This window comes from Hemitrygon akajei, chromosome 24, assembly GCF_048418815.1.
Source record: "Hemitrygon akajei chromosome 24, sHemAka1.3, whole genome shotgun sequence".
NCBI classification, from domain to species: domain Eukaryota; kingdom Metazoa; phylum Chordata; class Chondrichthyes; order Myliobatiformes; family Dasyatidae; genus Hemitrygon; species Hemitrygon akajei.
Window position 1 is genome coordinate 49,117,412 of NC_133147.1, and position 24,650 is coordinate 49,142,061.

Genomic DNA, 24,650 nt, shown 5'->3' on the forward strand with positions numbered 1-24,650 from the left:
TTACTTTCCTGTCCATATACCTATCCAATTTTACTTAAATGACAATATCGAACCTGCCTCTACCACTTTTGCCCCCTAACTCTCAACTCATGTCCTCTTGTTAGAATCTCCCGTACTCTCAATGGAAAAACCTATCCACGTCAACTCTATCTATCCCCCTCATAATTTTAAATATCTCTATCAAGTCCCCCCTCAACCTTCTACGATAAAAAGAATAAAGACATAACTTGTTCAACCTTTCCCTGTAACTTAGGTACTGAAACCCAGGTAACATTCTAGTAAATCTTCTCTGTACTCTGTCTATTTTGTTCACATCTTTCCTATTATTCGGTAACCGGAACTGTTCACAATACTCCAAATTCGGCCTTACCAATGCGTTGCAGAATTTTAACATTACATCCCAACTCCTATACTCAATGTTCTGATTTATAAAGGCCACCATACCAAAAGCTTTCTTCACCACCCTATCCACATGAGATTCCACCTTCAGGGAACTGTGCACCATTATTCCTAGATCACTCTGTTCTACTGCATTCTTCAATGCCCTACCATTTACCATGTATGCCTTATTTGGATTATTCCTACCGAAATGTAGCACCTCACACTTATCACCATTCAACTCCATCTGCCATCGTTCAACCCACTATTCTAACTGGCCTAAAACTCTCTGCCAGCTTTGAAAACATACTCCATTACCCTTCAGAATTAAACGTCAATGAAGGCAGAAAGAAGAAAAACGAAGTTTTTTTTTAATGTAGAAAATAGAAGAACGACGATCACGAACCTCCATGGAAAACATCCACGGTATGTGACAGACCCTATGTCGACAAGGAAGCATCGACGCCTGACTCAGAGTTCAAGACTTCTTTTCAGAAACCCTGGGGATACTTTTGGCAATACAAGTTCAGGTGGTTAACACAAAAATGATCAAATATACGACAAATTCGGGACGATAAATATAGAGAATGAGAAAAGAAACCTTAAACAACCCAACGCATTACAGTGCCCTGCAGCAGTTTTACAAACTCAGGCACAATCACCTGGAAAATTTTATCCACCAAAGTCTTTCTGCAAAATACAGACTCATAAAAGACATCACAGGCAAGTACACGTTAATTGGAATCAAGCGAAAATCCTCAGATGCTGGAAAACTGAGCAACACGTACAAAATGCTGGAGAAACTCAGCATTTCACCTATTGCCTGGCATTTCCCTCTCCCCTTCCCCAAACTTTCGAGTCCACCCCTCAGTTATTTTTTCCGGTCCTACCGGAGGATTTCGGCCCAAAAAGCCATCCATGGCCAACTCAACTATCGAGATAAGGTCATACTTAGGTTGCAGGAACAGCACCTTGTATTCCCTTGTAAAGGTGAAACTTGGAGGGAGGGGAGATAAAGCAAAGAGCTGGGAATTTGATTGGTGAAAGATACAGAAGGCCATGGAAGAAAGGAAGAGGACACCTCCCAACCTCCTCCCCGCCCTCACCGACTACACCAACACCACCTTTTGGAGCACCAGACGAAAGCGATGGTCGGGAATTGAAATAACATCGAGAGAGAGAGAGAGAGAGAGGGGGGGGGGGGAGGGGAGTAGGGGAGAGAGAGGGAGAGGGAGGGAGGGAGGGGCAAGGGTTATAAAAAAGGGGAAGATTTGGGGTGAGGCATCAAGGGAAGTTTGAGAAGTCGATGTTCATGCCATCAAGTTGGAGGCTACGCAAAGGGAATACAAGGTGCTGTTCCTGCAACCTAAGTATGACCTTATCTCGATAGTTGAGTTGGGCCTCACCCCAAATCTTCCCCTTTTTTATAACCCTTGCCCCTCCCTCCCTCCCTCTCCCTCTCTCTCCCCTACTCCCCTCCCCCCCTCTCTCTCTCTCTCTTTCTCGATGTTATTTCAATTCCCGACCATCGCTTTCGTCTGGTGCTCCAAAAGGTGGTGTTGGTGTAGTCGGTGAGGGCGGGGAGGAGGTTGGGAGGTGTCCTCTTCCTTTCTTCCATGGCCTTCTGTATCTTTCACCAATCAAATTCCCAGCTCTTTGCTTTATCTCCCCTCCCTCCAAGTTTCACCTTTACAAGGGAATACAAGGTGCTGTTCCTGCAACCTAAGTATGACCTTATCTCGATAGTTGAGTTGGCCATGGATGGACATATCGGAATAGGAGTGGGAAGTGGAATCAGAATGTGTGATTACTTGGAGTTTCCGCATGTCTGGGATAATAAATGAATTGGCATATTCCTATGAATCAAAGCATTTGTTTGCATATTTGTGAAGGGGTCAAGTCCCGTACAGACAAATCACTCATTGGAAGTTAAAATATAAACACCAGCTTGGCTTAACTCATCCAACCATGAATACCTTCAGAAAATGCACAGTTAATTTGTCACTCAATTGCAAGGCGACGTATTACGAACGTTCCATAAGAGCACCTGCCCTACCACAAAGACCGAGGACGACATCAGGGCAGATCTCCACGTTTTACAAAACGTCGCATCCAAACTGTAAATACATCTCCGAGCTATCATCTTTCCGTTTTCTGAACTTGGGCAACATAGCAGATGATTGTCGCAAACAGTCAGCACCCTGAAGTAAAACCGTTATATCAAATGGTTACTTCTGAGCTACAACATTGGCATTTTTGCAGCGATTTGCTGGGAACTCCAACCGCTGAAATCACAGGATAATAATTGCTTTCAACGTGCATGTTTGTCAGCATTCTCATAATTGAAAGAAGTGGTGAATTTCGAATGCGCAGTTGGCGACAGCATGGACATACACTCTGATCAGATGCTCTGCAAGGATACCGGATTCATAATTGGATTGCGATTCCCGTGAAAACGCTCTGCGAAAGCCTGCATAAAAGCCAAAGAGAGGGCATGTAATCCAGCAAAATTTAGTGGAAAGTTAGAGGATTGGAAAGCTCAGAAAAAAAACCAACAGGGGGCAACCAATAGGTCATTAAGAAGGTAAAGATGGAATACAAAAGTCAGCTGGAGGATACAAAAAGTTTCTTCAGATGCATCCAGTGTAAAACAGAGGCGAGATTGGATATCGGAACGCTGGGAAACGATGCTGAACAGTGAGCAATTGGGGATAACGAAATAACGGACAAACTGAAGAAGTGATCTGCAACTTTTTTTACGGGTAGAAAGCAATAGCAGTATGGTGGACGATCAAGGTGTCAAGGGGCCTGACGATTGTGAAGTTACCATTACTAGAGTGAAGCTTTTTTGCGAAACTGACAGGTCTGTAAGTGGATAAACCACCTGGAGCAGATGGTGTTCAGAAAGAGTTGTCTCAAGAGATCGTAGTTGTATTAGTACTGATGTTTCAGAATCACAAGATTCCAGAATGGTACCGGATTTCTGGAATATTGCAGATGTCATTCCAGGCAGGGAGAGAGGCAGAAGAAGTGAAACTATAGGACAGTTAGTCGGACATCAGTCGTGGAAAGATGTTGGGTTCCGATTATTAAGTATGTCGTCTTTGGGTATGCCCAGGCATATGATAAAATAGACTGTTGTCAGCATGGCTTCCCCTAGGGAAAATTTTCCCAGACAAATCTGCAGGAATCCAATGAGGAAATAACAGGAAGCATAGTCAAAGAAGAATCTGTTTAAGTGGTGTACTTGGATTTTCAGAAGGGCTTAGAGATGGGGCCATACATGAGGCTGCCTAAAAAGGTAAGATCCCATGGTATTACAGGAAAGATTCTAGTAGGGATGAAGCAGTAGCTAATTGGTAGGAGGCAAAGAGTGGGAATAAAGGAGACATTCTTTGCTTGGCTGCCGGTAAATAGTGGTGTTCCACCGGGACCTGTGTTAGGACCGATTCTTTTTGCGTTAAATGTCAATGATTTGGACGATGGAATTGTTGGTGCTGTTGTAATGTCCATAGACGATATGAAGATACAAGGAAGGGCAGGTAGTTTTGAGGAAGTAGTGACCTACAAAGGATTTAGACAGATTAGGAGAATGTTCAAAGAAATGGCTGGTGGAATATTTAGTTGGAAATTGTATGACCATGCGCTTTGGTAAAAGAAATGGAAGGGTTGGCTATTTTCAAAATGCAGAGATACTTTTAAAAGCTGAGGTGCAACAGGACATGGGAGACCTTATGCAAATTTGACTAAATGTTAATTTGCAGTATGAGTCGATGGTGAGGAAAGATCTCGGGCAGAAACGACGACTACACTCATTTCCATAGATGCTGCCTGGCCTGCTGAGTTCCTCCAGCATATTATGTGTGTTGCTTAGATTTCCAGGTTTTTTTCCTTGTTCGTAATCGTTACATCAAACTATTTATTTCCGAGTCCTGACCGTGCAGAAAATAACGTGACGACTTTGAGGTCATACTTCAAGGGGATGTTCGTGATGTCAACCCACAGTGAAGTGTCCAGTCTCTACCATTTAAACATAACATTAATATAGCAGATTCCTTTCAATTGGGATAAATCTGGACCACGACAATTAGGGCTAAATAAGTGCCTACCACAGTTAGCAGCTTTAAGGAAATAGTTGAAAACGCATAAAAAGACCAGGCTAATGTTTCAATGAGTTGAAAATGTGTATGTAAATGAAGTAGAGAACAAAGCAGAATGTACCAGTACTACTGTAAAACTAAAATACACTTTATTGAAAATGTTTAATAACAAAGTTACCAAAAAGCATAAACTAACGGCAAATTAAAAACCGCAAAAAAAACACGGGAAATGTAAAATACAATCCATTTCGAACCGACACAACCGACCATTTGCCACGTTTACAACACCAGCAAAGCAGCACGCCAGCAGCTGAGTCAGTGTACGTTAAAATTCTTTCTTTAGAATGAAAGTTTCCCCCCTATGTTCTACTACAGTGGCACAGATTCTTCCCTCCCATCATTCAGTCGGCGGCGCATAAGGGGAAGTTGGGGGAGGTTATTCGAGCGAGTTCATTGAATCGAAAAACGAACTTCACGCTGCTCATCAGCTTACTGTCCTCCCCGTCTTGCAATATAGCGCTCACTGATCATCAACGGCTTTCTCGACCTTGAGTGAGAAACTGAAAATGGACGCCAAACGTCTCTACTACGCACTGACATACTGGGCTAGTGTCACAAGGGGACTTGGAGTCTGGACCCAAATGCAGGACGCAGGCAGTGAAGTACTAGGGGCAGGACGGGAACAACTAAAGGATAGAACAAGATGGGGAGACCGTGTCATGCAAAGGTGATCTTGGGGTTCTGAGAGTTCATGGCGAAGGCAGGACCCTGGAGTTCAAGGCGAAGGCAGGACCCTGGCTAGGCTAAAGGATCGGTTTATGCGACAAGGAATGCTGGCAGGATAGCCCGCTGGGCGGGCCGCATACCATCTGGGCAGGGCCGGCCTCCCAGGCAGGAACACAGGGGCCTGGGCATGATGCAGGGCACCTGGGCAGGTTGCGGTGCACAACCCGTCGGAAGAGAGGGGTAGGAGTCTCCCGTCAGAGTACTCCGCCGGGCAACGGCGGTCCGGCCTGCTTACCCGACGGAGGCAACGGATCGGAAGGGCGCTCGGTCCAGGGTGACTACGAGAACGGACTTACAGAACTAGATGATTAGCGGTGGGAACTCCAAGCCGTGGTCGAAACGGAATTGACAGGCGAACAGCGCGACAGTGCGAACAAGGCGAACCGGACGGAACAGCAGGTACAAGACAAACAGAGGAACAGGACGACCCCCCAACTAGACTCAGTCCCAGAGCCCCTTATATACACCTGCCAGACGATCGGCATCAGCTGCGCCTCCTTTAGCCAAGCTGCTGCTATTTGGCTTAAGGAGGGACGGCTACAAAACCCGGAGTCTGGTTAAACGGACCTGATCATGATCCGGAATGCGGGTTCCGGTCCGGACCATAACTGCTAGAGCCCCCTAACTAAATTTAAAACGTGCTGCTCTATCACAGCACGATGAGCCAAGTTCTAAAAATGATGATCATTTTTTTTTTACATTACATTCTCGCAGAAAAGTTGGTGATCTCTTGTGGAACCACTAGGGTTCCAGGAAACACCGGATGATATCCATTTTCAAAGTCTGATAATGTAAAAGAGATAATGAAGAGATATACTGTACTTGGCAAAGGTCTTAGGAACTGAACACAATGGTCTATGAGTGTGTTATTCAGGCTGCAACGTTACCTCACGGCTTTTGAAATCGATACCCCGACTGATGAACACACCATACTGCTTCTAAACCAAAGCGCGTGGCCACGCTAAGGATTTTAAATGTGCGGACCTCCAGGATTCCTCTTTTCCTCCATATTGTTCAACGTTCTATCATTAATCTTGTATTCTGCGTTGACATTCGACCCACCAAAGTATAAACATTACAAAGAACAGACGTGCAAGAGCATATCCCTGCGTTACATTAGTTGCCAGCGACCTCTATGCAGAAAAAACTTAAAACTACAACGACTCTCTTCCTACCATGAGCAAGCCAATTTCAAAACAGTTAAGGTAGCTTTCCCTGGATTCCCTTCCTTCTAACATTCTGAATGAGCCGACCACGTTTTTCTTAATCTATTACAAAAAGTGTTCAGCCAAGAAGGCATGCCGATTGTTAGCAACATTTTTCAGAATTGCCATGATTTTCCGTAAGGTCCTCCGTTCAACCAGCTGCTTTCAGGGTGTCCAATTTGACTCCTATCACAGAGCCAGCACTTCTAATGTGTGGCATTATCTGTGTGGATGCCTCTGTCCCAGCATACAGCCGCATAGAAGATTGTACTGCCGACAACTGACTGGTAGAAGACGCTTTTATCCATGTCGTACACAGCTCTGAAGGCGCACAAACGGTCACATAGTCCATTATTCATGAACGCAACTACCCTCACCCACAGGAGTGATAATTGTATGTTATTGAAGACACTTGAGAAATCTAAATAACATGATTCTTACAGTGCAGCCGTGCTTATCCAAATGGGGGTAAACTCTGTTCAGCCGGTAGGTGGCAGCATTGTCGCCTCCAGTGTGCTCCTGGCAGGCAAACCACAGCGAATCGAGAGATAATCTAACCAGGGGCTGGAGGTGAAACAAGACCAGCCCTGAAGCTCCACGTGAGTCCCTGCTAACTTCACTGCCCCGCTCGCTCTCCACAGCCCTGTGTCTTGAAGTGAACTAAACCAACTGACCTATTCTTGCCATCGTCCTGTGCCCCCTCCAAACGAATGACGCTGCCCCACTTTCATATCCACAGCTACGTCTCAGTCCCTGGACTAATCCCACTGCTTCTCTCTCGGCACAAACCTGTTTCAGTTCCCCAAATCAACCACGTTGCTCTACTCCTTCCCCACAGTCCTTTGTCAGTCCACGAACCGATCTCACTCCCTCAGTCTCTCCCCACAGCCCCGTATCTGTACTGAACTAATATCACTGATCCAGTCTTGTCACGTTCCAAATGAACGACAATGCCCCACTCTCTCCCCACACTCTGAACTAATTCCATAGCTCCACAAACTCGTGACAGTCCAATGCCAACGCCCAAAGAAATGCACTTCCCTGCACACGCGCCACAGCCTGGTTCGTCCACGAACAAACCACACTGCCCCACCCTCTTTAAATTTGTCCCCAAACTAATCCCACTGTCCTAGGGGTTTCGACGGAGGCGAACCGAAAGAAATGCCGGAGAGAAACATACACAGGGAAGAATAATCTCAGTCAAAAAATTTACAGAGCGGAGGTATTGAAATCTAGTGAAGCCTCTGTCGCCGGCTGGGGAGCAGAATTCCAGCAGTTCAAATAACCCCATCACTCCATCACAAACTTTAGTTCTTCACTCTTTACTGTGAAATACTCTACCCCGGATCAATCACGAGGTTGGCTCCACACCAGCACCGAGAAACAAAGATAATTAGCCGTCGGCATTCAATTTATGTTCTGCCGTCCTCTTTAGTGCACATTGCTAATGTTCATCTTACTTTGATTCCTATTTCATTCTCACAGGTAAAGTCAATGTAGGAGATACATACCGTTGGGGCAGGAACTGATCATTTGCAGTCCAATCCAATTGTTTATGCGATGCAATTTGGGTCAGAATAGGATAAAAAAAAAAAGCCCGTTACTCTTCTGTAATTGATAAATAAAACCTTCGTCACCCACAGCAAGATGAAACAGCCCGTTATAGTGAAGAGAAAAAACAACAGTTTTCTTTCGGTTTTCCATTTCCGGGTCTTTCTCATTCTCTCCATCCCTGCAGCCGCGGAGGCACCTGCTGACACGACTGGCCGCTAGAATCCGCCTGACAGTCAGAACATTGAGCAGCAATATCAGAAAGACCGGGAGGAAATGGTTTAAAATGCGATCAACTAAGTCAAATGTTTCCCATGCTGGTGAAGACAGGAAACTATTTGTAATACGACAGCCGAAATCTGCACTAGGCCTATAAACAAAGTACCAAGGGGCTGTGACAAGGAAAATCAGCAGGCTGGCCATCGTTATCACCGCTGCCGCCATTATTTCCGTGCAATATTTAAATTTCAGCTTTTCAAAACAAATGGCCTCCAATCGATTGAATGTGAAAGCGACCGTCAGCCCGTCAGAGATATTCGAGGCCGCAGCAAGCAGGACGATGGTGATTCTGCAAACGTGAGTGACGTTCACGAATGAAAGCGGGAAGGAATTCCGAGCAGTCCACCTCTCCATCATGGATCGGTGAGAACGACCAGGAGATCGGACATGATCACATGGCCTTCAAATAGCTAGTGACGCACTTGGAGAGACCGCACTTACCCCGGCAGAGGATTACAATTGTCACCAAGATAACTGTAAAAGAGAGAATGAGAGAATAATCAGAGAAAGAGGAAGGGTATTTCGAGTCCCCGGCAAAAAATAACCGTCAGTTGACAGAAGGTTGACTTTCTCTGACCGTTAAGTCAATATAAAGCTTTATGATCCTCTTGCAATGGAGTGAAAGGCATTTACCGTAACCCCATTACGCCAGATTTTCAATCTCACTCCTGTATGCTGATTCGTCGCCAGCTTTGATTTGGCCAACGACAGTGGCGTCGTTAGTAAGCTTAAATGTGGCATTGGAGCTAACCTCACCTTTATCGTCACAACGATAAAAAGAGTTGAGCAGGCAGCTAAGCATGCACCTGTGAAACGCCTGGGCTGATGAAGTTTGAAGAGGAAATTTTGTCAATCGGAAATGACTGGGATCTGCAAAGGTTCCTCATTGTTTTGACGGTAAAAGCTAACACTGAAGGCATTGAGCGAAACCTTGCTGTCACCTTTGTCCCCTGTTTTCATTTTGTAAGAGGTAATGGCATTCAACGCCTGCCAAAAGTATCGAACACCCTTTAGTGACTCCGTCATTGTGTGCCCAAGGAGGACTGGACCCAGCTGTGGAGGAATCTCAGGATCCCCAGGAAGAAACGGAAACAAGAGGTTAAACGTCGAAATTGGAGCCTAGGAGGAGCGATTAAACTTCACAGCGAGGCAATTCATCCTCTCCAACACAATGACCCTACCCGGACACTAAATGGGAGTTCTCTTTAAATGATCGTGGATTCCGGGAAACATGTGCCTGCCACAAATAGCTTAGCAAGATTATGCCAAAGACACATGAGTTTAACAACTCTAGTTAATATATAGTTACCTCATGTCACTTGGAAACAAGGCATGTGAATTGGAAAGAATTTATTTCGCTCTGAAGCAGAGCAGGATCATATAGATCAAATACATTGCGTTTTAATTGGAAGCATAGGAAGATCACATAGCTCAGAAAAATTGCATTTCACTCAGAAATATAGCATATAACACGAAGCAAAACAGTAAATAGGAGACCTTTCGAACCCTGTGAACTCAAAGACGCAGGGTAAATGTCTTGATCACAGACTGGAGAAGTTCAGCATCTACATTGGGTCGATAGGACAGCGTGGTCTTTCAGTCCTGGTGCGCTCACTTTGGACTGGACCCAGATGTGGAGGCACCGCAGGATCCCCAGGAAGAGAGGGAAACCAGGGGTTAAATGACGAATCAGAGCTTTGGAGGGGCCACTGAGCGTCACAACGAGTTAATTCATCCTCTCCGACACAATGACTTCAATCGGGCACTCAATGGGAGCTCTCCTTAAATATGGGAAATCTGTGCCAGCCTCTACTCACATGTGAAGACTAATCCGAAAGCACGGAGATTAACAACTCTAATTAAGATATTGATTAGTAACTTCAGGTGTTCAAAACCCTCACAGCACAACGCTGTACGGCAAGCCGAAGGGCTAATGACAGATTCAACTTTGGTCCTGATTTACCATTTCGTTCGCGAGGTGGCTTTCCGCAGCTTGTGCCTGGAATTCTTGCCTTTAACTTAATCGCTGGGTGTGAATACCGCAGATCAGGCCCTCCGCAGATTGTGGATCTCAATCCACGGCTTCTGTTTGTGGATGGCACACTCAGCTCCAAATAATAGCGTCAACTGCTTAGTGGCGGGATGATATCATACCTTGACTAAATTTATTCCCACAGATAAGTGTAGCTGAATTGTCATATTTCTATGAATCAATTTACTTGTATAAATCTTCTTGAAGGGGTTAATTGGTGGATGCAGAGATCCATGCAAACAGAACACGCAACCGAAGTTAAAATGCAAGTAACAGCCAGGCTTCAACTCAACTAACCATGAGCATCCTTAGTAAATGCGTACATAATTAGTCATTTAATGACGTAAACATTACCCATGTCCACACCGTCATTTGCAATAAACCTTCAGCAGTCCGGTAACCGCAGTGTAACAGTCCGCGCGAGCGCTGTTCCAGCTGAAGGCGTCGGATTTCGGATTTCAATCCCGGCGTCTTACAGAACGAATTGTCCGTCTTCCCCGTGGAATAACTGGGTTTTGTCCTGGTCCTTTTCTCTCGAAAAGCAAATTTTCTTACACCTCTATCAGCTTTAACCGGGAAAATATATTGTGCAAGCAGCTTACCCGTAGAAAATCAGGAACAAGAACAAAGCGGCTCGTTGTATTTGGCAAGCATTATCACCCCACACCAGATATTAACTGTGCAACAGCCCACTCCAGACATTAAAAAACTATATCACAAATGCTGAGTGGACTCAGTATGCCGAGCTGAAACGTGAAGCGGGTTAAGATCCAGGTGCCGGTGCATCACTTCCAGATCATTTTCTAATGCATTTAAGGTTTGTTGCCAGATGGGAATTAAGTTCGTTCCTCCATTTGATGAGGCCCACGTTGCTAATACTTGCAGCGATTTGAGAAACTTGCTGAGAGCGTACGGTGGCCAAGAGAGTTTTAGCGTCTCATGTTGCAGAGTGTAATTAAAGGTAAGGCTCAGCAGGCTCATTCTGCACTATCAGTTGAAGATGCAGCTGAATATGAGATAGTAAAACAGGCTTTGCTTAAAGCGTATAAACTGGTTCCAAAGGCCCACAGGCAAAGGTTTAGGAATTTGAGAAAATCTGTGAGCCAGACTCATGTGCTATTTGCTTAGGAAATGTCTGTGTGTTTTGAACGTTGGTGCATATGTGAATGATGATTACGACAATTTGAAAGAGTTGCTTTTAATTGAAAAGTTTAAAGGATGCATTCATTATGATATTTAGACGAGAAGGATGCTTGAACTTTGCAGGAAGTTGCTAAGCTAGCAGATGAGTTTATTCTAACCCATAAGTCTAAGTTTGTCCCAAGTAAGTCCTTCCAGAAGAATAGCATGTATAATCAGGGTAAACCAGAAATCACATCTGGGAATAGTGACAAATATACAGATGAAAGAAAGCAACTAAAGGAGAAACGTTCTGGACCTGTTTGTCACTATTACCATAAACCTGGTCATGTTATGGTTAATTGTTTTCTTCTTGTGTTTGGGCACCAGGTTCGAGGTTAATGCAGCAATGGACCAACAATGACTTGCATATAAGTCTGTTCGACAATGTTTAAACATTCAAAGACAGGTGGTAAAGGGCTTGTAACCTACCAAGGGAAACCTTAAAATCTGCTCAGAGTAAAATAAGAATATTTTACTCTAGTGTGATAAGAAAGCCAAAGTTAGAACATTTAAGCCAGGAGATAAGGTGGTCGTCCTTTTCCCTGTGCAGACAAATACTCTGAAGGGCATATTCCATGCACCCTACGGAATTGTGCCTAGGGTCAATGATGTGGATTATGTAGTCAAAATAGCAGATAGAAGGAGACCAGCATGGCTGTATCACATAAACGTGATTAATCCGTACCGTTAAATGCTGACTGCAGCTGTGGCGGTTGCTGTGAATCGGGGCGAATCTCGGCTCTCTGAAGGTTTAATGGATGATCCTTCTGAGTCCCATTTTAAACCATACATTGTTCCGGCTAGATTGCCAAATTCCAATATTTTAGGAAACTTCAATTGAAAGCTGGCTTATTTAAACCACAGCAGCAGCAACAAATGAAGCAGTTGATTCTGAAATTTCGGCATTTGTTTCGTGATGTTCCAAAAAGAACAGCAGTGGCCTCACATGATGTAGATGTTGGTAATGCCAGACCTATAAAGCATCATCCGTATCGCATGAATGCTGAGAAATGTAAACTTGCTGATCAGGAAATTGTGTACAAGTTAGCAAATGGCATTATTAGGCATTCTACCTCTGAATGGAGATCACCTTGTGTCGTTATACCTAAATCAGATGTTAGTATCAGGTTTTGCACTGATCACAGAAAGGTGAACGCTATAACAAAAACAGATGCTTATCCAATTCCTATAGTGGATCATTGTGTAGACAAGGTTGTAAAAGCTAAGTTTCTTACGAAAATCGATCTGTTTAAAGGGTATTGGTGTTTTCCATTATCGGATAGAGGTAGAGAAATCTCTGCTTTTGTAACGACTTCTGGGCTTTATGAATACCATGTTCGATTTAAAGCAGCCTCATATGCGGCATCTTGTCAAATGCCTTCAAGTAAACAACATGCACAGACTACCCTGCCGACATTGGCCTACTTTATCTACAAAATCTCACCCAACATTTTCCCAACCAGTGAATTCAGGCTAACTGGCCTATTCATTTCCTTCTGCCTCCCTCCCTTAAACAGCGTTGTGACAGACTTTCTCTCAGTCCTCCGGAAATATTCCATAATTCAGTCAATGTCTTCAGCAACCCCTTTCTCATCTTGTCGTGTCTCTCGTGACAGGTTGATGCCAGGTGAGCACCGGCTCGACTGGCTGGAGCATTGTTGATGTCAGGTGCTCACCGACTGGCGTGGATGTGTATCATGCCAGCAGTGTACTGGCTGGCGTGGCTGGTATATTGTTGGTTCCAGGTGCGCAACGGCTGGCGTGGCTGGTACATCATTTTCATTTTAGAAAATTATTTAGAAATTAAATTTAGAAAGTTAATCTTATGTAAAAATTTCATTTTCGAGGAATCTGCAGGAAATTAAGATTTATAAAAATCAAAATAAAATCCTGAAAAATTTTGTCAATGTCTTCATGATTACTTACTTAATCCCCATTCTCTTTACGAATCTTCACAATTTGTCTTTTAGCTTTAGCTGCTCTTAATTAGGAAGCTAAAAGCTTATTATTTTTATCCCCAGAAATTCAAAACTGACTTTTCAATTTAAGCAAATATCCTTCAATTGGATACGTTATATTGTGATTGTAATTCCACTCTTCTTTTAAATAAATCAGTAGTTGGAGAGTTTGCATTGATGTTATCTAAATATTTAATTTTTTTAGAATTTTTTTTCTAGTTCCATTCTTGTCTGTTTCTTCTACTTAGCTATATGCGAAATAATCTGACCACGTGAATAGGCTTTTATTGTATCGCAAATCACTAACTTTGAAACGTTTATTTTGTTGGGTTTCAATAAACCCAACAAATTCTGAACTTTGTAGCAAATGTTCTGGGAAGAGCCAAAGTGGTCTTATAGAAGCAACTTCTTTCAGTTCAAATATTAAGTTTAAAAGATCGTGATCAGAGATAACAATAGTGTCATATTCACATCTCAGAACATTAAATAGAAGTCTAGGGTCGACTATAAAATAGTCGATCTTCGAATATTTATTAAGAACTTGTGAAAAGAGAAAATATTCTCTATCACAAGGATGCATATGTCACCAAATTTCAATTAAGCCATAATCCGTTAAAATGTAATTAATAAGTGATGCACAACGATTAGGGAGTAGATGTCTGGATGAAGATTTATCCATTATATTATTTAAACAAGTATTAAAATCACCACCGATTAATAACACATATTCATTTAGATCAGGGAATAGAGCAAAAACAGCTTAAAAGAATGAGGGATCATCACTATTCGGTCGATATATATTAACCAAAACTATTTTCCTGTTGTAAATTATTCCTTTAAGATTCAAAAGTCTACCATTAATATCAGCTAAGTATCCTCCTGGTTAAAAAGGAATATTGGAATCAGTAAAAATAGGAACACCTCTAATTGTACTTTGAGAATTTGCATGGACCGAGGATCCTTCCTAAAGCTAAAAATCAATTTTTATCACATAACCTGATATGCGTCTCTTGTGCAAAGATTATATCAAGTTGTAATCGTTTGATAGCTTTAAATGTTTTCTTGCCCTTAATAGGATGATTCCAACCACGAACATTCCAACTTAAAACATTTAACTGTTTAAATATCATCATGAGACTTTACATCTAAAAGCAAGTAGTTATTCGCATGTCAGGGTAAAGTAGTTGAAAAAGGTGGAGATAAACAGCAATAATAATTATTTGCGCACACTCCGGATTCCATAATGGGGATTAAAAATAAGAATATTAAAAATGGGAAAAAAACACCCAGACTAGAAATCCCCGAAATAAGTCTATATCAATCAAAGCACGCCCCAAAGAATGCATAAAAAGAAATTATAAACTCCACCTGCCTGAATAAAAGAAAAAAAATGAAAAAAAAGTAATCTCTATCTCCCTCTTCCGGATATAGAACTCATTACAGTCGGTATACAGTTCAACTGAGCGAAAGAGAACTGAATTTCATTTAAGCTTCAGTTTTAAAAATAGACTTCATAATTTTAGATAAGGAAAAAAAGCACGTCCAGAAAAAAATCTTGAAATATTTGCTCAGAAAAGAAACAATCGCTATCTTTAAAATCTCAAATCAATCTTTAAAGCGTAAAAAACCCAGAAAATTACTTAAAAGTTCTGAATAAAAGCCTACAAAGCGAAAAGGCATTTAGATCATTTAAATGCTGCAAACAGAAAAAAAAATCTTGATAGATCAGAGTTAACTACAGTCTTTCGACAGTTGCCTCGCTGTGACTTTTAAGGTTAAAACTACCCAAACCAGTCGTTTTCAGAGTGAAAAGAGCGTTTTAAGGTAATTACTTTCTATAGCCATCAAATATTCCAATTTCATCTCTCTTTATATCGCGAGACAATCAAACAACTGTAAATCTTCAAACTCTGGGCTTCAGATTCGTCAGGGCGAGAATTAATAAAAATCAAGCTTCAGCTGGGTCATTTAAAATACGAACCCCAGAATTTTTGACGAAAAGCCTTACTTTAGCTGGGTATTGAAGAGATGGGTACAGCTGTTTTCCATAAGCCGTAAGCATCACAGTGGCGAATTCCGAACGCTTTTGTACAATTTCACTTGAAAAACCTTTGAAGGAGGGAATTTCAGAGCTTTGAAATTGAAACAACCTTTTGTTTTTTAGCAAGCTTAATAATACGGTTTTTGTCTCTGAAACAAAGAAAACGCCTAACCACATGCCGATTTTTACCTTGACCCAAGGTTTTTAAGTAGCCGTCTCGACGAGCCATTTCGATCTCCAGGGGTTGCAGGCAGGCCTCCAGAAATAAAGATTGAAATATTTTATCAAAATAATCCAGTGTGTCGGCATATTCTGATTTTTATTTTAATCCAACAAATAGAATATTATTCCGACGGGAACAAGTTTCAAATTCACAATCCTTTGTTGAGCCTTTTCCAAACGAGAAGAAATATCAGCCGCATTTCGACTAACCTCTTTAAGATCAAGGCTCAAGGAGTCAATTATTTTCCTCCAGAAGGAGAAATCATTCTTTTAGTTGAGTTAGTTCAGCAGCAATATAGCTGATCTCAGCCTCGAATCTATTTACCCAGGGTCGCTCGTTTGAAATCTCCTCTGTTTTCTGAAGCTTACCATTACCGGCTTCAGGATTTTTTTTTTTAGAGCTACTGAGGATAGACATAGTTATAACTTTCGCTCTATGGAATCCGACTGAATAAAGTTGAAATTTCAGAGTTTATGTCGGAAAAGGTGGACAAGTGGGAGACGGTGTTCCGTGGCTGGTATATTGTTGATACCAGGTGCGCACCGACTCCAGTAGCTGGAGCATCGTTGATAGCAGGTGCGCACCGGCTGGCATGCCTGGTATATTGTTGATACCAGGTTCGCACCGATTAATGTGGTTGTGAATTATGTTGATGCCAGATGTGCACTGGCTCGAGTGGCTGGTATATTGTTGATACCAAGAGCGCACCGACTGGCATGTCTTGGTATACTGTTGATAGCTGGTGCGCACTGGCTGTTGTGGCTGGTATATCGTTGATGCCAGGTGCGCACTAGCTGGCGTGACTGGTATATCATTTTCATTTTAGAAACATTTAGAAATTAAATTTAGAAATTTAATCTTATGTAAATAAACAAACATTTCTTTTCAAGGAATCTGCAAGAAGTTGAGATTTATAAAGATCAGAAAAAAAATCCTGAAATATATTGTCAATGTCTTCATGATTACTTACTAAATCCCCATTCTCTTCACGAATCATCACAATTTGTCTTTTAGCTTTAGCTGCCCTTAATTGCCTTATAAAACTGACTTTTCAATTGAAGCAAATATGCTTCAATAGGATAAGTTAATGATAATTTATATTGAGATTGTAATTTCAGTCTTCTTTTAAACAAATTAGTATTTGGAGAGGTTGCATTGATGTTATCTAAATATTTTAATGTTTTAAATCTTTTAAAATTTCATTTTAACCTCTAAATCTTCTAATCTTGTAAGCGTTAAATGTATCCCAAATCACTAACTTTGAAACGTTTCCCGTATTATTAAAGAGAAAAAATACAACCTCTTTTATCTGAGTTTCAATAAACCAAACAAATTCTGAACTTTGCAACCAATGTTCTGGAAAGCGCCAAAGTGGTCTTATGGAAGCAACCTCTTTCAGTTCATACGTTACGTTTAAAGGAGCGTGATTAGAGATAACAATAGCATCATATTCACATTCCTGAACATTAACTAGAAGTCCAGGGTCGACTATGAATAGTCGAAAAACGCCCAAACTAGAAAGGCCAGAAATAAGTCGATATCATTCGAAGCAAGCCCCCCAAAAATGAATGAAATGCAATTACAAACTCCACCTGTCTGTATAAAAGATAAAAAAACTTAAAAAAGTAAACTCTATCTCCCCCTTCCGGATATAGGACTCATTACAGTTGGTATACAGTTCAACTGATCTAAAGAGAACATAATTTGATTTGACCTTTCATTTTGAACATAGACTTCATAACATTAAATAAGGAGAAAAAGCACGTCCAGAAAAAAAAATCTTGAAATATTTGCTCAGAAGAGAAACAATCGCCATTTAAAGAATATCAAGTCTATCTTTAAAGCGTAAAGAAACCCAGATAATTACTTAAAAGTCCCGATTAAAAGCATACAAAGCGAAAAAGCAATTAGTTCATTGAAATGCCGCAAACAGAAAAAAAAAAATCTAGAAAGCTCAGAGTTAACTGAGCCTTTCGGCAGTTCCCTCGCTGTGACTTTTGAGGTTAAAACTAACCAAACCAGTCTTTTTCAGAGCTAAAAGAGCATTTTAAGGTAATGACTTTACCTAGCCATCAAATCTTCCGATTTCATCACCCCTTACATCGTGAGACAATCAAACAGCTGAAAACCATTCAAACTTCAGGCTTCAGACTCGTCAGGTAGAAAATTAATAAGACGCAAGAATACGAACCCCAGAAGTTTTGACGAAAAGCCTTAACTTAGCTGGGTATAGAAGAGATGGGTACAGCTGTCTTTCATAAGCCTTAGCATAACAGCGACGAATTCCGAACGATTTTGAACAATTTCACGCGAAAAAACTTCGAAGAAGCGAATTTTAGAGCTGTGAAATTGAATCAACCTTTGTTTTGTAGCAAGCTTAATAATACGGTTTTTGTCTCCGAAACGAAGAAAACGCACAACCACATGCCGAGTTTTACCTTAATCCAAGGTTTTCAGGTAGCCGACTCTATGAGGCATTTCCATCTCCGAGGTTTGTAGGCAAGCCTCCCGAAATAAAGATCGAAACATTTTAGCAAAGTAATCCAGCGTGTCGTTAGATTCGGATTTCTCTTTTAATCAAACAATTCGAATATTATTCCGACGGGAGCGAGCTCCACATCCACAATCCATTGTTGACGAGAGGTTAGACAACTGTGGAATGCAACTGAGTAAATTTGAAATTTCGGCGTTTAAGTCGGAAATGGGTGACAGAATGAAAATGTCCACAAGCGTGAGTCGGAGTTCCGCGGCTGGTATATCGTTCATGCACCGACTCCAGTGGCTGCAGCATTGTTGATGACAAGTGCGCACCAGCTTGCATATCTGGTATATTGTTAATGCCAGGAACTGGCTGGTGTGGCTGTGTGTTATGTTGCTGCCAGGTGCGCACCGACCGGCGTGGGTGGCTATGTATATTGTTGATAGACACTGCGCACCGGCTTGTGTAACTGGTAAATTGCTGATGCCAGGTGCACACCGGCTGGCATGTTTAGAATATTGTTGATGCCTGGTGCGCACCAACTGGCGTGGCTACAGTATTGTTGATGACAGGTGCGCACTGTATATATTTCACGGCAAATCTTCAAACGTCCCAACATCTCTTACTTAAATGATTGAGAAGAGAACTTGGAACAGGCCCTTTGGAGAACGATAATGCACCAAATTTACCCCTCATTCATTTAACTCACAGGCATTTAATAGGTTTTAAAGTGTCCAAGGCCAAGGCCCCAGGAAAGCGTCCACGCTCCCACATCTCTGAATGATATTCTGCCCAGTCGTGTTAGCTAAAAGGTTCATGCTAAAAGTTACCTGGGCCTATGCTTTTACTATTACTTACACGTCAATCAAATTATCTTATTCCCTTCGAAGGTGAAAAGTCCTTGTTCCCTCAACCTGTCCTCATAACCCATGCTCTCTAATCTCTTGTGAAATCTCTTCTGCACTGTTCCACATCCCTTTGATGAGGAGACCACCAGAACTGAACACACGTGTAGTCTATGAATGTTTTATTCGGGCTGCAACGTTACCTCACGGCTTTTGTACTCGATGACCACACCATACTGCTTCTATCACAGTGGGTGGCCACTATGAGGAACTTAAATATGTGGATTTAAATATGAGCAAGATATTGCTCCACATTGCTCAACGTTGCTCAACGTTCCAGAAATGCCAGGATTTTCCATAGGGTCCTCCGTTCTACTTCAGCCATCAGTGTCCAGTTTGACTCATTCTAACCTGTTCATGCAGCCTGTTGGCATTACCTTACTTTGCCCCAGCACAAACTGCCGCATAGAAGATTGTACTGCCGACAACAGATGTCTTACACAACTCTGAAGCCCCACAAAGGGTCAAGTCGTCCATTATTCAGGATAATGGAAGTGCCAACTTGCATGAACGCAACTTCCTCCCCCCCCCCCCCAAGATGGTGGTTGTATGGTATTGAAGACAGTGGAGAAATCAAAGGAGCATGACTCTTACTGTTCAGCCCTGTTTATCCAAAAGGGGATAAACTCTGTTCAGCAGGTAGATTACAGCATTGTCGCCTCCTGTTTGCTCCTGGTAGGCAACCCACAGCGGATCGAAGGATGATCTGACCAGGGGCCGGAGGTGAGAAAGGACCAGCCTCACTGCAGTCTTCTAGCTGTGTGAAATCAGAATTGGTCCTACAGCTCGACCTGAGTCCCTAAACTAACCTCAATGCCCCGCTTGCGTTTCACAGACCTGTGTCCTGACGTGAACTAAAGCGACTGACCTATTCTTGCCATAATCCTATATCAGTCCACAAACGATCCCATTGCCGCACTCTGTCCCCACAGCCTCGTGTCTGTCCCTAAACTAATCTCATTAATCCAGTTTTCTCACAGCCCATTCGCACCTTCCAAATTAACCAAAATGCACCACTCTCTCCCTGCACCCTGAACTAATCCCAACGCTGCACTAACTCGCCACTGTTCCGTGCCTATGCCCAAAGAACTACAACGCCCTGTACTCTCGCCACAGCCGTGTCCGTACACGAGCAAATCACACTGCCGCACCCTCTTTCCATTGCTCTGTGTTAGTCCCCAAACTAATCACACTGCCCCGCTCTCACTATAGTCCCATGTCAGTCGGTGAAATAATCCCATTGCCTTGCGCTCTCCCAACACCCCTATTTCCGACCCTAAAACATACCGACTACCTAGTTGTCGGCCAACAGCCCTGTCACTCACTAATCAACGGAGGTTTGAGGATATAGAAAGGCCTAGAGGTAGCGATGGAGGCGACAACCAAGCATAGATATACAGACTCCGAAAGGCAAGTGCACAGGGAAAGATTAGGAAATGAAAGAAAGGCTGGAGAGAAACATACACGGGGAAGAATAATCTCAGTCAAACAATATACATTGCATAGGTATAGAAAACTAGCGAAGCCTGTGTCGCCGGATCGGGAGAAGAATTCCAGCAGTTCACATAACCCCATCACACCATCACAAACTTTAGATCTCTTCCCTGTTCTGTGAAGCAGTGTACTCCGAATCATTCACGAAGTTGGATCCGCACCAGCACTGAGAAACAAAGAAAACTAACCGTCGGCATTCAGTTTCTTTTCTGCCGTTCTATTTAGTGCATATTGTTAATGGTCATCTTACTTTCATTCCTATTTCATTCTCAGAGGTAAAGTCATAGTAGGAGATACATACCGTTGGTGCAGGAACTGATAATTTTCAGTATAAATCCAATTGTTTATGTGATGCAGTTTGCGTCAGAATAAGATTTTTTTTTTTTAAAAGCGCCTGTTATTCTTCTGTAATTGATAAATAAAAACTTCGTCACCCACAGCAAGATGAAACTACCGGTTATACTGAAGAGCAAAACGACAGATTTTTGTTCGATTTTCCATCTCCGGGTCTTTGTCATTCCCTCCATCGTTACGGTCGCGGAGGCCCCTGCGGACACGACTGGTCGCTAGAATCCGCCTGACCGTCAGAACATTGAGCAGCAATATCAGAAAGAACGGGAGGAAAGGGGTTAAAATGCGATCAACTGAGTCAAATGTTTCTCATGCTGGTGAAGACAGGAAACTATTTGTAATTCTCCCGACAAATCTGCACCATTAATAAACCTACTAGGCCTATAAACAAAGTACCAAGGGGCTGTGACAAGGAAACTCAGCACGCTGACAAACGTTATCACAGCTGCCGCCATTCTTTCCGTGCAATATTTCGATTTCAGCTTTTCGAAACAAATGGCCTCCAATCGATTAAATATGAAAGCGACCGTCAGCCCGACAGAGATACTCGTGGCCGCAGCAAGCAGGACGATGGTGATTCTGCAAACGTGAGTGACGTTCACAAATGAAAGCGGGAAGGAATTCCGAGCAGTCCACCTTCATCATGGATCGGTGAGAACGACCAGGAGATCGGACGCCGCCATGGCCTTCAAATAGCTAGTGACACTCTTGGAGAGACTGCACTTTACCCGGCAGAGGATCACAATTGTCACCAAGTTAACTGTAAAAGAGAGAATGAGGGAATAATCAGGGCTTGCTGATTAGGAACAGAGAAAGAGGAAGGGTATTTCGAGTCCCCGGCAAAAAATAACCGTCAGTTGACAGAAGGTTGAATTTCTCTGACCCTTAAGGCAATATAAAGCTTTATGATCCTCTTGCAATGGAGTGAAAGGCTTTTGCCGGATCACCATTACGCCAGATTTTCAATCTCACTCCTGTATGCTGATTCGTCGCCAGCTTTGATTTGGCCAACGACAGTGGCGTCGTTAGTAAGCTTAAATATGGCATTGGAGGTACCCTCACCTTTATCGTCACAACGATAAAACGAGTAGAGGAGGGAGCTAAGCACACACTTGTGATACGCCTGTGCTGATGAAGTTTGCGGAGGAAATTTTGTCAATCGGAAATGACTGGGATCAGCAAAGGTTCCTACATGTTTTGACGGTAAAAGTGAACAGTGAAGGCATTGAGCGAAACCTTGCTGTCACCTTTGCTCCTTGTTTTCACTTTGCAAGAGATAATAGCCTTCAGCTCCTGGCAAAAGTATGGAGCACTCTTTAGTGACTCCGTCATGGTATGCCCAAGGAGGACTGGACCCAGCTGAGGAGGAATCGCAGGATCCCCAGGAAGAGACGGAAACAAGAGGTTGAACGTCGACATTGGAGCCTAGGAGGAACGACTGAACGACACAGCGAGGCAATTCATCCTCTGCAACACAATGACCCTACCCGGGCCCTGAATGGGAGTTCTCTTTAATTGATCGTGGATTCCGGGTAACATGTGCCTGCCACAGATAGCTTAGAAAGATTATGCCAAAGACACATGAGTTTAACAACTCTAGTTAATATATAGTTGCGTCATGTAACTTGGAAGCAAGGCATGTGAATTGGAAACATTGCATTTCGCTCCGAAGCAGAGCAGGATCTTTTGGCTCAGAAGCTTTGCATTTTATTTGGAAGCATAGGAAGATCACATAGCTCTGGAAAATTGCATTTCACTAGGAAATATAGCATATAGCACGCAACAAAACAGTAAATAGGAGACCTTTCGAACCCTGTGAACCCAAAGACCCAGGGTAAAAGTCTTGATCACAGACTGAAGAAGTTCAGCTTCTTCATTGGGTCGATAGGACAGCGTGGTTTTTCAGTCCTGGTGCGCTCACTTTGGACTGGATCCAGGTGAGGAGGCACCGCAGGATCCCCAGGAAGAGACGGAAACCAGGGGTTAAATGTCGAATCAGAGCTTTGGAGGGGCCACTGAGCGTCACCACGAGTTAATTCACCCTCTCTGACTTCAATCGGGCACTAAACGAGAGCTCCCTTTAAATATGGGAAACCTGTGCCAGCCTCGACTCACATGAGAAGACTAATCCGAAAGCACGGAGATTAACAACTCTAATTAAGATATTGATTAGTAACTTCAGGTGTTCAAAGCCCTCACAGCACAACGCTGTACGGCAAACCGAAGGGCTAATGACAGATTCAACTTTGGTCCTGATTTAGCATTTCGTTCGCGAGGTGGCTTTCCGCAGAATGTGCCTGGAACTCTTGCCTTTAACTTAATCGCTGGGTGTGAATACCGCAGATCAGGCCCTCCGCAGATTGTGGATCTCAATCCACGGCTTCTGCTTGTGGAAGGTACACTCAGCTCCAAATAATAGCGTCAACAGCTCAGTGGCGGGACGATATCATACCTTGACTAAATGTATTCCCACAGATAAGTGTAGCTGAATTGTCATATTTAAATGAATCAACTTACTTGTATAAATCTTCTTGAAGCGGTTAATTGGTGGATGCAGAGATCCGTGCAAACAGAATACGCAACCGAAGTTAAAATGCAAGTAACAGCCAGACTTCAACTCAACTAACCATGAGCTTCCTTAGTAAATGCGTAAATAATTAGTCATTTATTGACGTGAACATTACCCATGTCCACACCGTCATCTACAATAAACCTTCAGCAGTCAGTTAACCGCGTGTAACAGTCAGCGTGACGCTATTCCAGCTCAAAGCGTCGGAGTTCGGACTTCAATCCCGGCGTCTTCCATAACGAAGTGTCCGTCTTCCCCGTGGAATAACTGGGTTTTGTCCTGGTCCTTTTCTCTCGAAAAGCAAAATGTCCTACACCCCTATCAGCTTTAACCGAGAAAATATATTGTGCAAGCAGCTTACCCGTAGAAAATCAGCAACAGAAGAACAAAGCGGCTATCTGTATTTGGCAAGCATTATCACCCCACACCAGGCATTAACTGCGCAACAGCCTGCTCCAGATATATAAAAAAATATTTCATGAATGCTGAGTGGGCTCAGGATGCCGAGCTGAAACGTGAAACGGGTTAAGATCCAGGTGCCGGTGCATCACTTCCAGATCATTTTCCAATGCAATTAAGGTTTGTTGCCAGTCGGGAGTTAAATTTCTTTCCTCCATTTGATGAGGCCCAGGTTGCTAAATACTTGCAGCGTTTTGAGAAATTTGCTCAGAGCGTACGGTAGCCAAGAGAGTATTGGCATCGCATGTTGCAGAGTGTAATTAAAGGTAAGTCTCAGCAGGCTCATTCTGCACTATCAGTTGAAGATGCAGCTGAATATGAGATAGTAAAACAGGCTTTGCTTAAAGCGTATAAACTGGTTCCAAAGGCCTATAGGACAAAGTTTAGGAATTTTTGAAAATCTGTGAGCCAGACACATGTGGAACATGCTTACGAAATGTCTGTGTGTTTTGAACGTTGGTGCATACCTAAAAATGTGAATGATGATTACGACAATTTGAAAGAGTTGGTTTTAATTGAAAAGTTTAAAGGGTGCATTCATTATGATATTTAGACGAGAAGGATGCTGCAACTTTGCAGGAGGTTGCTAAGCTAGCAGATGAGTTTGTTCTGACCCAAATGTCTAAGTTTGTCCCAAGTAAGAACTTCCAGAAAATTA